We start from the raw sequence: 6,000 nt of genomic DNA on the forward strand, positions 1-6,000 counted from the left end.
TGGTCCATATCCCTCTATTTTCTGCCTGTTCATGTGTCTGTCTAAATCCTCTAAAATGTAACTGCTTCCAACACTTCCCCTGGCAGTGTGTTCCAGGCACTGACCACCCTCTGTGTGTAAAAAATGTTCCTCACATATCTCTTTTAAACTTTCCCTCTCTCATCGTAAACCTACACCCCCTAGCATTGAACACTCCCACCCTAGGAAAAAGACTCCAACCGTTCCCCTCTCCATGCCTCTCATAATTTTATATACAGTACTTCTATCAGCTCATCCCTCAGCCTCCAACGCTCGAGGGAAAACAATTGAAGTTTGTCCAGCCTCCCTTTGAGCTAATACACTACCAGGCAACATCCTGGTAAACCTCTTATGCTCCCTCTCCAAAGCTTCCATATCCTTCCTGTAGTCAGCAAATTGAACTGTACACAATACTCCAAATGTAGCCAAACTAAAGTTTTATGCAGCTGCAAGATGACTTGCCAACTTTTATACTCAATGCCCCAAGTGATGAAGGCAAGCATGCCATATGCCTTCTTTCCCACCATGTCCACTTATGTTACTTTCAGGGAGCTAACAAGTTGCACCCCAAGATCCCTCTATATGATTATATGTGGGCGCCCTCTATATGTGGGCGGCATGATGGCACAGTGGGCGGCACGGTGGCACAGTGGTTAGCACTGCTGCCTCACAGCGCCACAGACTCGGGTTCAATTCCCGACTCAGGCGATTGACTGTGTGGAGTTTGCACATTCTCCCCGTATCTGTGTGGGTTTCCTCCGGGTGCTCCGGTTTCCTTCCACAGTCCAAAGATGTGCAGGTCAGGTGGATTGGCCATGCTAAATTGCCCGTAATGTTAGGTAAAAGGGGTAAATGTAGGGGAATAGGTGGGTTGCGCTTCGGCGGGTCGGTGTGGACTTGTTGATTAGATTAGATTCGATTCCCGACAGTGTGGAAACAAGCCCTTTGGCCCAACCAGTCCACACCGACCCTCCGAAGAGCAACCCACCCAGACCCATTCCCCTCTGACTAATGCACCTAACACTATGGACAATTTAGCATGGCCAATCCACCTGACCTGCACATCTTTGGATTGTGGGAGGAAACCAGAGCACCCGGAGGAAACCCACGCAGACACGGGGAGAACGTGCAAACTCCACACAGACAGTGGCCCAAGGTTGGAATTGAACCTGGGACCCTGGTGCTGTGAGACAGCAGTGCTAACCACTGAGCCACCGTGCCACCCCAAAATCTATGTTGCAAAGGGTCCTGCCATTTACCAAACACCTCCCTCTTGCATTTGACCTCCCAAGATGCATCACCTGATGCTGGTCCAGATTAAACTTCATCTGTCATTTCTCCTCCCCCTCCAACCTTCCAACTGGTCTACATCCTGCTGTGTCCTTTCACAAGCTTCCTCACTATCCACAATGTCTGTGCCGCCTACAAACTTACCAATCAGACCACCTACATTTTCATCCAAATCATTTGCATAAATTGTACACATGCAGCCAGAGGTAGTGGGAGAAATTAGCACTATAGTAATGGCAGGCTGGGGATATAATACTGTAAAGCATTTAAAAATCATTGAAAGCTTGCTCTTTTGTTTTTCAAAAAGAAGACTCCTTCCTGCCGTTGGGTATTAAAGAGTCAATTGTTGAGATCTTTTAAGATTTCAAACGGTGAAATTGCAGGAATTTGAAAACCCTTGATCTTGTGTAACTAAACATTAGAGCATAGAACATTACAGCACAGTACAGGCCCATCGACCCTCATCGGAACATTAATAGCAGAGGTCAGACAGTCAGAGCTGTCAATCAAGCAGGGGATTAGCTGTTTCATGTGACTATTGGATACCCTTGCTCTGAGCCAGGGTATGAATTCTGTGCTGACAGTGCTGACATCCATTACTCTGTTGAAACCCCTAAGCCCCTCCTTGATTGACATCCCTGCTATACCTTTCATAATTGCATTGTGTGACTGGGGAGAGGCACATCAGCAGAGTGTCATCTGAGCATGCAAGGAAGGGATCATAACAAAGAACCCCATGTGTCCCCTCTCGCTGAATATATAACTGTTGCTATCCCGAGAACCTCACTACCCTGTTAACACTGAGCTCATTTGGCCCTAGGTGAAACACTGGCCACTTGTCTAAGGGTGCCACACTGAACTCTCACGCAATTCCACCCGGAAAGCCGGGCATCTTCCATCAGGGAATGGTACAATCGTCTGTGACCTGTCCTGGCTCAGTCAGACACTAAACCCAAGCTGTTTGAGCTGTTTCCAACAAAGTACGCTGCAATAAGGGTTTGTTTGGAAGAGAGTGGCCAAGGAAGCAGACTCAGGGACAGAATCGGTGGCTCTGGTTGGATGTGTTCCTTGACACTTCATCACACGATTCTCTGTCACTAACCACGCCCACTTGTCCAGCCTGCCAATCATTGTCACTCATTGTCATGCCTTACTCCCCTCCAACCTGCTCCTTCTTAAGCCAACAACAACTTGCAATTATATGGCCCTGCAGAGGAACAAAACAATGAGCTGCATTCCCAATGCTGAGGGTTCACTCACATGATATTTAGTCACATGGCACTCACTGCAGTCTGTGAATGTGCGTCAGCACAGACAAACTTCCTGACAAATACTCTGGAGTTTATTTACTAGGTGAGAATACTGCTGATAGAATTGTGGTCCTATTTGACTCCAAAGTCCAGATTCCACCCCCCATTCCGACTTCCTCAGCAAAGTCGCTCACAAATATTTAAATCTCAACGTTTCTACACTCAGCACACCCGGCACTGCCACGTGAAATAGATGACAAATCCTTGAAGGTTAGCTCAATGTGAACAACAGGAAAAGCTGTGGTCATAGATGGAGGAAGGCGCTCTGTGAAGCTCCAATGCTTTCAGAAAAAAGACCTACAAACATGTGAAAGGAGGAGACCAGTCAGCCCCACTTTGAGCCTGTCCCAACTCTTGAGTCAGCTCATGGCCGATCTATAATCTAACCTCCATTTACTTGTCTTGGGTCCAGTCAGGTTACAGAGGGACTTAGATAAGCTGCAGAGCTAGGCTGAGAAGTGGCAAATGGACTTTAATGAGAAAAAGTGTGAGGTGATTCACTTTGAAAGGAGTAACAGAAATAAAGAGTATTGGGCTAATGGTAAGATTCTATGATTTGGAGATGCCGGCGTTGGACTGGGGTGTACAAAGTTAAAACTATCATGGTATTCGAACAGCTGAAAGACTCAACAGACAATCAAGGTATTTTTCAGTTACATCACACTGTAAACTTTTGCTATAAATTCTGTGCCTTACAATGTGCCCTCCACAACCACCTGATGAAGGAGCGTCGCTCCGAAAGCTTGTGCTTCCAATTAAACCTGTTGGACTATAACCTGGTGTTGTGTGATTTTTAACTTGGTAAGATTCTAGCTAGTGTAGATGAGCAGAGAGATCTCAGTATCCAGGTACATAGATCCCTAAAAGTTGCCACCCAGGTTGATAGGGTTGCTAAGAAGACATACGGTGTGTTAGCTTTTATTGGTAGAGGGATTGAGTTTCAGAGACATGAGGTCAGGCTGCAGCTGTACAAAACTCTGGTGCGGCCACACTAGGAATATTGCTTACACTTCTGGTCACTGGATTATAGGAAGGATGTGGAAGCTTTGGAAAGGTTTCAAAGGAGATTTACCAGGATGTTGCCTGGTATGGAGGGAAGGTCTTATGAGGAAACGCCGAGGGACTTGAGGCTGTTTTCATTAGAGAGAAGAAAGTTGAGAGGTGACTTAATAGAGACATACAAGATAATCAGAGGGTTAGATAGGGTGGACAGTGAGAACGTTTTCCCTCATATGATGATGACTAGCCCGAGGAGACATGGCTTTAAATTGAGGGGTGTTAGGTATAGGACAGATGTCAGAGGTAATTTCTGTATTCAGAGAGTAGTAAGGGCATGGAATGGCCTGCCTGCAGCAGTAGTAGACTTGCCAACTTTAAGTCTAGATTAGAGTGGTGCTGGAAAAGCACAACAGGTCAGGCAGCATCCGAGGAGCAGGAAAATCGACGTTTTGGGCAAAAGCCCTTCATCAGAAATAGAGGCAGGGTGCCTGCAGAGTGGAGAGATAAATGGGGGGGTGGGGGTGGGGAGAAAGTAGCATTGAGTACAATAGGTGAATGGGGGTGGGGATGGAGGTGTTAGGTCATTGATACATGTTAGGTGATACACCAACTTTAAGGGCATTTAAATGTTCATTGGATAGACATATGGATGAAAATGGAATAGTGTAGGTTAGATGGGCTTCAGATTGGTTTCACAGGTTGGCACAACATCGAGGGCCGAAGGGCCTGTACTGCGCTGTAACGTTCTCTGTTTTATGTTCTATGCAGTATCCTTCTCTCCCAGAGTCTGACAATCTCGTTTTTGACATTTTCACTTGGCCTTTGTCTCAACGGTTTACCCACCTTTAATGGGAGGCGATGATGCTATCACTGGATTAGCAATGCAGAACTCCAGGTTCTGGGAACATGGGTTCAAATCTCACCATGGTCACTGGTAGAATTTGGATTCAATAAAAATCTGGAATTTAAAGTTCTCCTCATGGTGACATATAACTGCTGTTGTTAAAAACCCATCTGGTTCACTAATGCCCTTAGGGAAGGAAACCTGCCATCTTTACCCAATGTGGTTGACATGACTTGAGACCCACAGCAACGAGGTGGTTGACCCTTAGCTTACCCTCTGAGTAACTAGGGATGGGCAGTTAATGCTGGCCCAGTCAGCAATACATATTCCAGAACACGTTTAAGAAAAATACTTTCTAAATCACTTCTGAATGGCCACGTTCATCTTTTAAAGATTATGCCCGTGTTCTGATCTCTCAATACCTGAGGAAATACTCTCTATCCTACCATTAAGCAAAGAAAATAGCAGCAGGAGTAGGCCATTTGGCCCCTTGATCTTCTTCTGCTATTCAATATGATCATGGCTGATCTTCCAACTCAACTCTTTCAACTCTCCCCAAACCCTTTGATCCCTTCTCCCTGAGAAATATATCTACCTCCTTGAAAACATTCAAGGTTTTGGTTTTAACTGCTTTCTATGGTAGAGAATTCCACAGGCTCCCCACTCTCTGGGTGAAGACATTCCTTCTCATCTCAGTCCACAATAGCCCAATGCATATCCTGAAACTGTGAGCCCCTTGTTCTGAACTCCCTAGTCAATGGGAGCATCCTTCCTGCATTAACTAGGAGTAATTTTCTTTAATTCACATGTGGATGGTTTGTCGAGACTTTATTTGCTCAAATGCCTTTTGATTTGTTTTTGTTGCACAGTATCCATAGAATCCCTGCAGCATGGAAACAGGCCAATTGGTCCAACAAGTCCTCTAAAGAGAATCCCACCCAGACCCATTCCCCAACCTTATTACTTTACATTTCCCCTGACTAATGCACCTACCTATATCTCCCTGAACACCTTGGGCAACTTAGCATGGCCAATCCACCTACCTTGCACATCTTTGGACTGTGGGAGGAAACTGGAGGACCCATAAGAAACCCATGCAGATATGGGGAGAATGTGCAAACTCCACACAGACAGTCGCCCGAGGCTGGAATCGAATCTGGGTCCCTGGTGCTGTGAAGCGGCAGTGCTAACTTCTGAGCCACTGTGCTGCCCTGGACTGGACAAAACAGAGAAGGATGAAAACTGCTTCTCAAGATTCTAGGAGATTCCATGCCTAAGACAACTGGTTACTGCTCTTTCCTGGAAGGACCTGCCTCATTGGACATCAGGAAAAGAGTCTGGGAGGTCCGTGGTCAGCTGTGGGAGATTCCTGGGTGTTCTCGAAGGCTGTCAGTCCTTAGCGGTCAGCAGGAATCGGGGATGAGGATCAGGAGGAGGTGATTGAGCTCAGGTTGATGGAAGAGGTGCAATGCCATCTGTCCCACAAAGTGGCCTGAGGTCACATGTTCTGCTTCTCTCACCGGCTGTGGCATCGCTGGC

General features: G+C 46.4%; 1 protein-coding gene across 1 annotated transcript in view; it reads right to left on the reverse strand.

The window, feature by feature from the left end:
- The window catches only part of LOC122542212 (ras-related and estrogen-regulated growth inhibitor-like), a 25,328-nt gene extending 19,693 nt beyond the window's left edge, over nucleotides 1-5,635 (reverse strand). The window contains exon 1 of the mRNA XM_087978284.1: nucleotides 5,505-5,635. The gene's annotated coding sequence lies outside the window, so the exon portion shown is untranslated. The remainder of the gene's footprint in view (nucleotides 1-5,504) is intronic.
- Nucleotides 5,636-6,000: the final 365 nt, after the last annotated feature.

The sequence above is a fragment of the Chiloscyllium plagiosum genome, unplaced genomic scaffold (assembly GCF_037043375.1).
Source record: "Chiloscyllium plagiosum isolate Xiang-an unplaced genomic scaffold, Cpla_swu_hap1 HiC_scaffold_33, whole genome shotgun sequence".
Taxonomy (NCBI): Eukaryota; Metazoa; Chordata; class Chondrichthyes; order Orectolobiformes; family Hemiscylliidae; genus Chiloscyllium; species Chiloscyllium plagiosum.